General features: G+C 36.5%; 2 non-coding genes across 2 annotated transcripts; both read left to right on the top strand.

Annotated features, from left to right (window-relative positions):
* The first annotated feature begins 6,607 nt into the window (after window positions 1-6,607).
* LOC148571256 (small nucleolar RNA R71) lies at window positions 6,608-6,715 on the top strand. Its single transcript, XR_015907962.1, has one exon. It is a non-coding gene; the product is annotated as a small nucleolar RNA R71 (small nucleolar RNA).
* A 5,696-nt stretch (window positions 6,716-12,411) lies between these two features.
* Window positions 12,412-12,519, top strand: LOC148571257 (small nucleolar RNA R71). Its single transcript, XR_015908291.1, has one exon. It is a non-coding gene; the product is annotated as a small nucleolar RNA R71 (small nucleolar RNA).
* Window positions 12,520-14,249: the final 1,730 nt, after the last annotated feature.

Below are 14,249 nucleotides of genomic sequence, written 5' to 3' on the forward strand. Positions count from 1 at the left end.
AATTAGTAAAACAGTAACAGTTCATATAGCAAACTGGCAACAGTACTCAACAAAGAATATGATAGCGCACTGCAATAAAGTAAATTCAAACTCACAGAGCTGTTTGTAAAAATCTGAGACTTCGTCTTTCTCAAACCTGAACTTTTCTCTGCAAAGGCATAAACACAAGTATGTTATCCGCATTTAAAGGAGGTGAAATGCAATTACAATTTAAAGGAGGTGAACTTGCTTAATCAAATTGGATTCAGAAACTTGTTCAGGAACGTCCTGCAATAACACCATCACATTACAGTATTCTAATTCCCAATTTTGAGTAGGTTAGATTGGGATTGGGATTGGGATTGAGTACCTTGCCGACTTTTGAGAGAGGGAGCACACTTCCTCCGCGATCTCAGATCTGATAGTTTGCGGCACCGCTTTGCCATCGATTACGGAGTGACAGCGGCGCGAGTGTGACGGAGCGACGACGGGCACAGAACCAGCAGAGCGACGACGGCGCGGAGGTAGTGGAACCACGACAGCGCAGTGGCAGCAGAGAGAAAAGGTTGGTGAAATGGAAAAGGCCCAATTTGGAGTTAGTTAATTATTTCAGGTAAAATGTAAGCGGGAAATTGAGTGAAACGAGAGGCACGGGAAATTTTTTGTTTATAAAAGTCGACTGTAACTTCGTCGATTTTAATTAAAATAAAAATCAACAACGTAGCCGTCTATTTTATTTAATAAATCTATATCCTTTATTTAGTTTCAAAAAAGAGATCTCGACCGTTTAAAATTATTAACGACAAAAGTTGTCTATATTATAATTATTAAAATAGATGATCGGTGTGTCAATTTTAAAGGAAAAAAAATGAAACAAGGGGTGCGGGAAATAAAGGTGGAGTGCTTTTTTCTGATAAAAATTGACGGTAAATTCGTCGATTTTAATTAAAATAAAAATCAACAACGTAACCGTCTATTTTATTTAATAAATCTATACCCTTTATTTAATTTTGAAAAGAGATCTCGATCGTTTAAAATTATCAACGGCAAAGCTGTCTATATTATTAATTATTAAAATAGACGACCTGTGTGTCGATTTTAAAGAAAAAATGAAACGGGAAAGAACACGAAAAGCAAGGGAGGCGTAATTTTTTGTTGATAAAAATCGACGGTATCTTTGTCGATTTTAATTAAAATAAAAATCAACAACGTAATCGTCTATTTTATTTAATAAATCTATACCCTTCATTCAATTTTGAAAAGAGATCTCGATCGTTTAAAATTATCGACGGCAAAACTGTCTATATTATTAGTTATTAAAATAGACGACCTGTGTGTCGATTTTAAAGAAAAAAAATTTCAGCCCGCCACTCCGTCTACAATGTGACGATAAGAGGAAGAGCTTTAAAAAGTTATCAAAATAATAGACGACATGGTCGTCGATTTTAATATTTTATTTCTAATCAGTTTTTTTTCATTTTATCGACGACAAGCCGTCGAAAAAAATCGACGACATTTTGACCGTCGATTTTTTGCGTCGATAATTACACTGTTTCTTGTAGTGGTTTTTAGTATGTTTTTAGTAGGATCTAGTTACTTTTAGGGATATTTTTATTAGTTTTTATGTTAAATTCATATTTCTGGACTTTACTATGAGTTTGTGTATTTTTCTGTGATTTCAGGTATTTTCTGGCTGAAATTGAGGGACTTGAGCGAAAATCAGATTCAGAGGTTGAAGAAGGACTGCTGATGATGTTGGATTCTGACCTCCCTGCACTCAAAATAGATTTTCTGGAGCTACAGAACTCAAAATGGCGCGCTTCCAATTGCTTTGGAAAGTAGACATCCAGGGCTTTTCGGCAATATGTAATAGTCCATACTTTGGCCGATTTTAGATGACGTAAAAGGGCGTTGAACGCCAGTTCTACGCTGCTGTCTAGAGTTAAACGCCAGAAACACGTCACGAACCAGAGTTGAACGCCAGAAACACGTTACAACCTGGCGTTCAACTCCAGAAAGAGCCTCTGCACGTGTAACATTCAAGCTCAGCCCAAGCACACACCAAGTGGGCCCCGGAAGTAGATTTATGCATCAATTACTTACTTCTGTAAACCCTAGTAACTAGTTTAGTATAAATAGGACTTTTTACTACTGTATTTGACATCCTGGATTGTATTTTTGATCCTGTGATCACGTTTTGGGGGCTGGCCATTCGGCCATGCCTGAACCTTTCACTTATGTATTTTTTAAACGGTAGAGTTTCTACACTCCATAGATTAAGGTGTGGAGTTCTACTGTTCCTCATGAATTAATGCAAAGTACTACTGTTTTTCTATTCAATTCAACTTATTCCGCTTCTAAGATATTCATTCGCACTTCAACATGAATGTGATGAACGTGACAATCATCATCATTCCCTATGAACGCGTGCCTGACAACCACTTCCGTTCTACCTTAGATTGAATGAGTATCTCTTGGATCTCTTAATCAGAATCTTCGTGGTATAAGCTAGATTGATGGCGGAATTCATGAGAGTCCGAAAAGTCTAAACCTTGTCTGTGGTATTCCGAGTAGGGCTCTGGGATTGAATGACTGTGACGAACTTCAAACTCGCGAGTGCTGGGCATAGTGACAGACGCAAAAGGAGGGTGAATCCTATTCCAGTATGATCGAGAAACTCAGATGATTAGCCGTGCTGTGACAGAGCATTTGGACCATTTTCACAAGAGGATAGGATGCAGCCATTGACAACGGTGATGCCTCCAGATGATTAGCCATGCAGTGACAGCGCATCGGACCATTTTCCAGAGAGGATGAAAAGTAGCCATTGACAATGGTGATGTCCTTACATAAAGCCAGCCATAGAAAGGAGTAGGACTGATAGGATGGAGACAGCAGAAAAGCAGAAGTTCAGAGGGACAAAAGCATCTCTATACCTTTATCTAAAATTCTCACCAATGATATACATAAGTATTTCTATCTTTATTTTCTGTCTATTTATTATTTATTTTTGAAAACTCCATAATCAATTATTATCCGCCTGACTGAGATTAACAAGATGACCATAGCTTGCTTCATACCAACAATCTTCGTGGGATCAACCCTTACTCACGTAAGGTTTTATTACTTGGACGACCCAGTGCACTTGCTGGTTAGTTGTATCGAAGTTGTGATGAAAAATGACGCACACCAACACTCTTCTTTTTGCTTTGGATCTTGACTTTAACCGCTCAGTCTGAAGTTTTCACTTGACACTTTCACGCCACAAGCACATGGTTAGGGACAGCTTGGTTTAGCCGCTTAGGCCAGGATTTTATTCCTTTAGGCCCTCCTATCCACTGATGCTCAAAGCCTTTGATCCTTTTTATTTACCCTTGCCTTTTGGTTTTAAGGGCTATTGGCTTTTTCTGCTTGCTTTTTCTTTTTCTTTTTCTCTTTTTTTTTTCTGCAAGCTTTTTGTATTCACTGCTTTTTCTTGCTTCAAGAATCATTTTTATGATTTTTAAGATTATCAAATAACATTTCTCCTTTTCATCATTCTTTCAAGAGCCAACATATTTAACATTCATAAACAACAACTTCAAAAGGCATATGCACTGTTCAAGCATACATTCAGAAAACAAAAAGTGTTGCCACCACATCAAAATAATTAAACTAGTTTCAAGGATGAATTCGAAACCATGTACTTCTTGTTCTTTTTTAATTAAAACATTTTTCATTTAAGAGAGGTGATGGATTCATATTCACTACTTTAAGGCATAGACACTTGGATACTAATGATCATGTAATAAAGACACAAACATAGATAAACATTTAACATAAGAAAATGAAAAACAGAAAATTTAAGAACAAGGAATGAGTCCACCTTAGTGATGGTGGCGTTTCCTTCTTGAGGAACCAATGATGTCCTTGAGATCTTCTATGTCTCTTCCTTGTCTTTGTTGCTCCTCCCTCATTGCTCTTTGATCTTTTCTAATTTCATGAAGCATGATGGAGTGATCTTGATGTTCCACCCTTAGTTGTCCCCAATAATTGTGTGGAGGAAAATGTATCCCCTAAGGTATCTCAGGGATCTCTTGATTTGCAGTCAAATGTTCTACCACTGAGCTATAGACCCTTGAGACGAATCTATCCATCTCCTATGACTCGAAGGTGGAAGCTTTTGTCTTCTCTTTCCTCTTTCTAGAGGTTTCTCTGGCCTTAGGTGCCATCAATGGTTATGGAAAAACAAAAAAGCTTATGCTTTTACCACACCAAACTTAAAATTTTTGCTCGTCCTCGAGTAAAAGAAGAAAGAAGGGAGGAGAAGAAGAAGAGATGGATGTGTGTTGATGGTTTAAATTTGAGTGGGTGGGTGGGTTATATGATGGTTTTAGGAGAGTAATGGATGTGAGTGGTGAAGGGTTCTTGGAAAAGGGTGATATAGGATTATAAGGAGGGAAGGTGAGTGGAGGTATGTGGGGATCCTGTGGGGTCCACAGATCTTGAGGTGTCAAGGATTTGCATCCCTGCACCAGTTAGGCATGTAAAACGCCTTTGCATGCAATTCTGGCGTTTAAACGCTGAAATGATGCTTGTTCTGGGCGTTCAACGTCCAGATGCAGCATGTTTTTGGCGTTGAACACCAGTTCTATGCTTGTTTCTGGCGTTCAACGCCAGATCCATGCTCTGTTCTGACGTTGAACGCCAGCCAGATGCTCCTTACTGGCGTTTAAACGCCAGTAAATCCTTCCTCCATGGTGTTCTGTTTTCAATACTGTTTTTCATTCTGTTTTTGAATTTTTTTGTAGTTTTTGTGACTCCACATGATCATGATCCTAATAAAACATGAAAGAACAATGAAAATAAAAATAAAATTAGATAAATAAAAATTGGGTTGCCTCCCAACAAGCGCTTCTTTAATGTCAATAGCTTGACAGTGGGCTCTCATGGAGCCACACAGGTGATCAGGTCAATTTTATAGACTCCCAATAACAAACTTAGAGTTTGGATATGGGAGTTCAACACCAAACTTAGAGTTTGGCTGAGGCCTCCCAACACCAAACTTAGAGTTTGACTGTGGGGGCTTTAGTTGACTCTGTACCGAGAGAAGCTTTTCATACTTCTTCTCCATTGTTATAGAAGGAGATCCTTGAGTTTTAAACACAAGGTTGTCCTTATTCAGTTGAAGGACCAACTCTCCTCTGTCCACATCAATCACAGATCTTGTTGTGGCTAGGAAAGGTCTTCCAAGGATGATGCATTCATCCTCATCCTTTCCAGTGTCTAGGATTATGAAATCAGCAGGGATGTAAAGTCCTTCAACCTTTACTAACACGTCCTCTACTTGTCCATAAGCCTGTTTCATGGATTTGTCTGCCATCTCTAATAAGAATTTGGCAGCCTGTACCTCAAAGATTCCCAATTTCTCCATTACAGAGAGTGGCATGAGGTTTATTCCTGACCGAAGGTCACATAGAGCATTCTCAAAGGTCATGGTGCCTATGGTACAAGGTATTAAGAACTTTCCAGGATCCTGTTTCTTCTGAGGTAATGTCAGTTGATCCAGATCACTCAGTTCATTGATGAGGAAGGGAGGTTCATCTTCCCAAGTCTCATTACCAAATAATTTGGCATTCAGCTTCATGATTGCACCAAGGTACTTGGCAACTTGCTCTTCAGTAACATCCTCATTCTCTTCAGAAGAAGAATACTCATCAGAGCTCATGAAGGGCATAAGGAGGTTTAATGGAATCTCTATGGTCTCTAGATGAGCCTCAGATTCCTTTGGTTCCTCAGAGGGAAACTCCTTGTTAATCACTGGACGTCCCAGGAGGTCTTCCTCACTGGGATTCACATCCTCCTCCTCCCTTGTGGGTTCGGCCATGATTGATATATCAATGGCCTTGCACTCTCTCTTTGGATTCTCTTCTGTATTGCTTGGGAGAGTACTAGGAGGTGTTTCAGTGATTTTCTTACTCAGCTGGCCCACTTGTGCCTCCAAATTTCTTATGGAGGACCTTGTTTCACTCATAAAACTTAGAGTAGCCTTGGATAGATCAGAGACTAAGTTTGATAAATTAGAGGTATTTTGTTCAGAGTTCTCTATCTGTTGCTGAGAAGATGATGGAAAAGGCTTGCTATTGCTAAACCTGTTTCTTCCACCATTATTAAAGCCTTGTTGAGGCTTTTGTTGATCCTTCCATGAGAGATTTGGATGATTTCTCCATGAGGGGTTATAGGTGTTTCCATAAGGTTCACCCTTATAATTTACCTCTGCTATTGCAGGGTTCTCAGGATCATAAGCTTCTTCTTCAGAAGATGCCTCTTGAGTACTGTTGGATGCAGCTTGCATTCCATTCAGACTCTGAGAAATCATATTGACTTGCTAAGTCAATAGTTTGTTCTGAGCCAATATGGCATTCAGAGCATCAATTTCAAAAACTCCCTTCTTCTGAGGCGTCCCATTATTCACAGAATTTCTCTCATAAGTATACATGAATTGATTATTTGCAACCATGTCAATAAGTTCTTGAGCTTCTGTAGGCGTTTTCTTTAGGTGAATGGATCCACCTGCAGAATGGTCCAATAACATCTTGGAGAACTCAGACAGACCATAATAAAAGATATCCAAAATGGTCCATTCTGAAAGCATGTCAGGAGGACACCTTTTGGTCATCTGCTTGTATCTTTCCCAAGCTTCATAGAGGGATTCACCATCTTTTTGCTTGAAGGTCTGAACATCCACTCTAAGCTTGCTCAGCTTTTAAGGAGGAAAGAACTTAGCCAAGAAGGCCGTGACCAGCTTATCCCCAGAGTTCAGGCTATCTTTAGGTTATGAGTCCAACCATGTTCTAGCTCTGTCTCTTATAGCAAACGGTAAAAGCATAAGCCTATAGACCTCGGGATCAACCCCATTGATCTTAACAGTATCACAGATCTGCAAGAATTCAGTTAAGAACTGAAAAGGATCTTCAGATGGAAGTCCATGAAACTTGCAGTTCTGCTGCATCAGAGAAACTAATTGAGGTTTCAGCTCAAAGTTGTTTGCTCCAATGGCAGGGATGGATATTCTTCTTCCATGTAAATTGGAATTAGGTGCAGTAAAGTCACCAAGCATCCTCCTTGCATTATTATTATTTTCGGCTGCCATCTCCTCTTCCTGTTCGAAAATTCTTATAAGGTTGTCTCTGGATTGTTATATTTTAGCTTCTCTTAGTTTCCTTTTCAGAGTCCTTTCAGGTTCAGGATCTGCTTCAACAAGAATGTTCTTGTCCTTGCTCCTGCTCATATGAAAAAGAAGAAAACAGAAAATAATATGGATCCTCTTTGCCTCAGTAGAGAGAGGTTCCTTTGTGTGAGTAGAAGAAGAAAAGAATGTAATGTAAAGAAGAGAAGAGGAAAAACTCGAACACAGAGAGGGAGGTGGTGTTCGAATTTTAGATGGGAGAGAAGTGTTAGTAGATGAATAAATAAATAGAATGAGATGAGAGAGAGAATTTCGAAATTTAAGTAAAATAAAAATTAAAATTGAAAGTTAGATTTCGAAAATTAAAGTTGAAATTAAATTAAAATTAAAATAATTAGTTAATTAAAAAGGAGTTTTGAAAAAGGAGAGAGGGAATTTTCGAAAATAAGAGAGAGAGGATTAGTTAGGTAGTTTTGAAAAAAGATATGATTGAAACAAAAAGATAAGATTGATTGAAAAAGATTTGAAAATCAATTAAGAGGTTAGGAAAGAAGTTAGAAAAGATTTTGAAATTGATTTTGAAATAGATATGATTGAAATTAAAAAAAAAGATATGATTGAAACAAAAAGATATGATTGATTGAAACTTATTTTGAAAAAGATTTGAAAAAGAAATTTAAAAAGATTTGAATTTTTTTAAAATTAAAGTTGATTACTTGACTAACAGGAAACAAAAAGATATGATTTTAAAAATTAAAGATTAATCTTTTCTTAAAAGGCAAGTAACAACTTGAAATTTTTCAATCAATCATATTAAATGTTAGTATTAATTTCGAAAATCATGGAATAAAGATAAGAAAAAGATTTTTGAAATTTAATTTTAAAAAAAAATCAAAATTATTAAGAAAAATTTGAAAAAGATTTGATTTTGTTGAAAAAGTTTTGAAAAAGATAGGATTTTTAAATTGAAAATTTGATTTGACTCATAAGAAACAACTAGATTTTTTTTTTTAATTTTGAAAAAGTCAATCCAAATTTTCGAAATTTTAAGAGAGAAAAAGGGAAAGATATTTTTTTTTATTTTTGAATTTTTAATGAAGAAAAAGAAAAACATGAAAAAGACTCATAACATAAAAATTATGAATCAAAACACACAATGCATGCAAGAACACTATGAATGTCAAGATGAACACCAAGAACACTTTGAAGATCAAGATGAACATCAAGACTTATTTTTGAAAATTTTTAAGAAAAGAAAAACATGCAAGACACCAAACTTAGAAATTTTCAATAATTAGACACTAACAAATTAAAAATGCATATGAAAAACAAGAAAAGTCAAAAAACAAGAAAATATGAAGATCAAACAAGAAGACTGGCCAGGAACAACTTGAAGATCATGAAGAACATATGATGAATTTTCGAAAATTCTTGAGAAAAAAGAAACACATGCAAGACACCAAACATAAATCTTGACTCTAGACTCAAACAAGAAACACAAAAATTATTTTTGATTTTATGATTTTAAAAACTTTTTTGGATTTTTTTCGAAAATTAATTGGGAAAAACGAAAAAGAAGAAAATATTTTCTTTTTTTTTTTATTTTTTTCAAAAATAAGAATAATAAAATCAAAAAGGTTAAAATTAAAATAAAGTTACCTAATCTGAGCAACAAGATGAACCGTCAGTTGTCCAAACTCGAACAATCCCTGGCAACGGCGCCAAAAACTTGGTGTGCGAAATCGTGATCATTGCTTCCTTGGTAACGGCGCTAAAAACTCAATACGCACGTTCATGATCTTAATTCTATTTCACAACTTCGTACAACTAACCAGCAAGTGCACTGGGTCGTCCAAGTAATACCTTACGTGAGTAAGGGTCGAATCCCACGGAGATTGTTGGTATGAAGCAAGCTATGGTCATCTTGTAAATCTCAGTCAGGCGGATTAAATTGTTTTAAGAAATTATAGTGGATGAAAATAAATAAAATATAAAATAGGATAGTGGTACTTATGTAATTCATTGGTGAGAATTTCAGATAAGCGTATAGAGATGCTTTCGTTCCTCTGAACCTCTGCTTTCCTGCTGTCTTCATCCAAGCAATCCTACTTCTTTCCATGGCAAGCTTTGTGTAGGGCATCACCGTTGTCAATGGCTACTTCCCATCCTCTCTGTGAAAATGGTCCGATGCGCTGTCACTGCATGGCTAATCATCTGGAGGTTCTCAGTCATACTGGAATAGGATTCACCCTCCTTTTGCGTCTGTCACTACGCCCAGTACTCGCGAGTTTGAAGTTCGTCACAGCCATCCCTTCCCGGATCCTACTCGGAATACCACAGACAAGGTTTAGACTTTCCGAATCTCAGGAATGGCCATCCATGGGTTCTAACTTATACCACGAAGATTCCAATATCTCGGACTCGGTCCTCTGTATTAGATATCCAAGAGATACTCATTCTAGATTGTTTGCATGTAGAACGGACGTGTTTATCAGGCACGCATTCATAAGTGAGAATGATTATGAGCGTCACATAATCATCACATTCATCATGTTCTTGGGTGCGAATGGATATCTTAGAAGCGGAATAAGTTGAATTGAATAGAAAAATAGTAGTACTTTGTATTAATTCATGAGGAACAGCAGAGCTCCACACCTTAATCTATGGTGTGTAGAAACTCTACTATTGAAAATACATAAGTGATAAGGTCCAGGCATGGCCGAATGGCCAGCCCCATGATCTAAGAACTAAACATCCCAAGATTATCAAATACAATAGTAAAAAGTCCTATTTATACTAGACTAGCTACTAGGGTTTACAGAAGTAAGTAATTGATGCAGAAATCTACTTCCGGGGCCCACTTGGTGTGTGCTTGGGCTGAGCATGAAGCTTTCACGTGGAGAGGTCAATTTTGGAGTTGAACGCCAGTTTGTAACGTGTTTCTGGCGTTGAACTCCACTTTGCAACTTGTTTCTGGCGCTGAACGCCAGACTGCAACATGGAACTGGCATTCAACACCAGTTTGCATCGTCTAAACTCGGGCAAAGTATGGACTATTATATATTGCTGGAAAGCCCTAGATGTCTACTTTCCAACGCAATTAAAAGCTTGCCATTTGGAGTTCTGTAACTCCAGAAAATCCACTTTGAGTGCTGGGAGGTCAGAATCCAATAGCATCTGCAGTCCTTCTTCAACCTCTGAATCTGATTTTTGCTCAGGTCCCTCAATTTCAGCCAGAAAATACCTGAAATCACAGAAAAACACACAAACTCATAGTAAAATCTAGAAATGTGATTTTTAATTAAAAACTAATAAAAATATACTAAAAACTAACTAAATCATACTGAAAACTATGTAAAAACAATGCCAAAAAGCATATAAATTATCCGCTCATCAACTGGGCATTTTTTGAACGCCCAGAATGCTGCCGTTTCTGGCGTTAAACGCCCAGAATGCTGCCTGCATGGGCGTTAAATGCCCATTCTGCTATCTTTACTGGCGTTTAAACGCCAATAAGCCTGTCCTACAGGGTGTGCTATTTTTGATGCTGTTTTTAATTTTACTTTAATTCTGTAGCTGTTTTTATGATTCCACATTATCATCAACCTAAAGAAAACATAACATGACAATGGAAAACAAATGTCTATAAAATAAATATAATTAAATAACATCGGGTTGCCTCCCAATAAGCGCTTCTTTAATGTCAATAGCTTGACAGTGAGCTCTTACAGAGTTTCACAAAGACTCGAAGCTTAATGGTGGCCTCCCAACACCAAACTTAGAAGTTGAGTGTGGGGGCTCAGTTTGACTCTGTATTGAGAGAAGCTTTTCATGCTTCCTCTCCATGGTTACAAAAGAAGATCCTTGAGCCTTAAACACAAGGTAGTCCTCATTTAATTGAAGGACTAACTCTCCTCTGTCCACATCAATCACAGCCCTTGATGTGGCTAGGAAGGGTCTTCCAAGGATAATGGATTCATCCTCATCCTTCTCAGTGTCTAGGATTATGAAGTTAGCAAGGATGTATAGGCTTTCAACCTTCACTAAGACATCCTCTACAAGTCCATAAGCCTGTTTAATTGATTTATCTGCCATCTTTAGTGAGATTCTTGCAGCTTGTACCTCAAAGATCCCTAGTTTCTCCATTACAGAGAGTGGCATGAGGTTTATTCCTGGCCCCAAGTCACACAGAGCCTTCTCAAAGGTCATGGTGCCTATGGTACAAGGTATTAAGAACTTTTCGGGATCCAGTTTCTTCTGAGGTAATTTCAGTTGAACCAAAGCATTCAGTTTCATAATTGCTCCTAGATACCGAGCTACTTGCTCTTCAACAATATCTTCATCCTCATCAGAGGAAGAATCTTCATCAGAACTCATGAACTGCAGCATTAAGTTCCTTGGAATCTCTATGGTCTCTATATGAGCCTCAAATTCCTTTGGTTCATCATTAGGGAAATCCTTAGTGGTCAGTAGATGTCCATTGAGGTCTTCCTCACTGGAAATCACTGCCTTTTTACTCTCTTCAAGTTTGGCCACTTTGGATATAGTTATGGCCTTGCACTCTCTCTTTGGATTCTCTTCTGTATTGCTTAGGAGAGTACTAGGAGGAGTTTCAGTAACTCTTTTACTCAGCTGACCCACTTGTGCCTCCAAATTTCTGATGGAGGACCTTATTTCAGTCATGAAACTGTGAGTGGTCTTAGTTAGATTAGAGACTATGGTTGCTAAGTTAGAGAAGCTCTGCCTAGAATTCTCTGTCTGTTGTTGAGACGATGATGTAAAAGGTTTGCCAATCCCAAACCGAATTCTCCCACCATTATTATTATTGAAGGCTTGATTAGGCTTCTACTGATCCTTCCATGAGAAGTTAGGATGATTCTTCCATGAAGGATTGTAAGTGTTTCCATAGGATTCTCCCATGTAATTCACTTCTTCCATTCCAGGATTCTCAAGGTCATAAGCTTCTCCTTCAGAGGAGGCTTCTTTAGTACTGCCGGATGTAGCTTACATTCCAGTCAGATTCTGAGAAATCATCTTGACTTGCTGAGTCAATATTTTATTCTGAACCAATATGGCATTCAGAGTATCAATCTCAAGAGCTCCTTTCTTCTGAGTCATCCCATTATTTGCAACCATCTCAATGAGTTTCTGGGCTTCTGCAGGTGTTTTCTTCAGATGAAGAGATCCACCAGCAGAGTGGTCCAATGACATCTTGGAAATTCAGACAGACCATCATAGAATATACATAAGATGCTCCATTCTAAAAGCATGTCAGAAGGACACCTTCTGTTCAATTGCTTGTATCTTTCCCAAGCTTCACAGAAGGATTCACCTTCCTTCTGTCTGAAGGTTTGGACTTCCACTCTAAGCTTGCTCATCTGTTAAGGTGGAAAGAATTTGGCCAAGAAAGCATTGACCAACTTTTTCCAAGAGTTTAGGCTTTCTTTAGGTTGTGAATCCAACCATATCTTAGCTCTGTCTCTTACAGCAAAGGGGAAAAGCATAAGTCTGTAAACCTCGGGATTAACCCTATTGGTCTTAATAATGTCACAGATTTGCAAAAATTCAGCTAAAAAATGATAAGGATCTTCCAATGGAAGTCCATGAAACTTGCAATTCTGCTGTATTAGAGAAATTAATCAAGGCTTAAGCTCAAAGTTTTTTGCTCCAATTGCAGGAATTGAGATGCTTCTTCCATAGAAGTCGGAAGATGGTGCAGTGAAATCACCAAGCATCTTCCTTGCATTTCCACCATTGTTGTTGGGTTCGGCTGCGATGTCTGTTTCTTTTTCGAAAATTTCTATAAGGTCCTCTCCAGAGTGTTGTGCTTTAGCTTCTCTTAGCTTCTTCTTCAGAGTCCTTTCAAGTTCAGGATCGGCTTCAACAAGGATGTCTTTATCCCTGTTCCTACTCATATGAAAAGAAGAGAACAGAAAAGAGGAGGAATCCTCTATGTCACAGTATAGAGATTCCTTTATGTGAGTAGAAGAATAGAAGAATAGAAGAATGAGGTAGAGAGAGAATAAGAAGAATTTGAACATAGAGAGAGGGAGAGGGTTTGAATTATTAGATAAATAGAAGAGAAGTGTTAGTAAATAAATAAAATAAATAGAAAGAGATGAGAGAGAGAATTCGAATATTAATTAAGAGAAAAGAAAAATATTTTTGTTTTTATTTTAATTATAAGTTAGAATTCGAAATTTAAGAAAAGAAATAAAAGCAAATTGAAAACTAAATAATTAATTAATTAAAAAGATTTTTGAAAAACTTGTTAGTTAATTTTCGAAACTAATGAGAGAGAAAAGTAGTTAGGTGGTTTTGAAAGAGATAAGAAATAGTAAACTTTTTAAAATTAAACAAAAAGTCAAGTAGTTAATTGAAAAATATCTGAAAATAAATTTTGAAAAGATAAGAAGTTAGAAAAAGATTTTGAAATTAAATTTTGAAAAAGATATGATTGAAATTTATTTTGAAAAAGATTTGAAAAGAAAATTAGAAATATTTGATTTTTAAAATTAAAATTGATGACTTGACTAACAAGAAACTAAAAGATATGATTCTAGAATTTAAAGGTTAAACCTTTCTTAACAAGAAAGTAACAAACTTGAAATTTTTGAATCAAAACATTAATTGTTAGTAAAGTTTTCGAAAATATGAAATAAAAATAACAAAAAGATTTTGAAAATTTATTTAAGAAATTCGAAAATGTTAAGAAGGAAAATGAAAAAGATTTGATTTTTGAAAAAGATTTGAAAAGATAGAATTTTTAAATTGAAATTTTGACTTGACTAACAAGAAACAACTAAATTTTAAAAAAAAATTTGACTAAGTCAACCCAAAATTTCGAAATTTATGAGTAAAATAAGGGAAAGATATTATTTTTCAATTTTGAATTAATGAAGAAAGGGAAAAACAACAAAATGACACAAGACATAAGGATTTAAGATCAAAACAAATAATGCATGCAAGAACACTTTGACTGTCAAGATGAACACCAAGAACACTTTGAAGATCATGATGAACATCAAGAACATATTTTTGAAAAATTTTTAAGAAAAGAAAGACATGTAAGACACCAAACTTAGAAATTTTTAAACTTTAA

This window comes from Arachis ipaensis, chromosome B3, assembly GCF_059453495.1.
Source record: "Arachis ipaensis isolate K30076 ecotype BB chromosome B3, ASM5945349v1, whole genome shotgun sequence".
Taxonomy (NCBI): domain Eukaryota; kingdom Viridiplantae; phylum Streptophyta; class Magnoliopsida; order Fabales; family Fabaceae; genus Arachis; species Arachis ipaensis.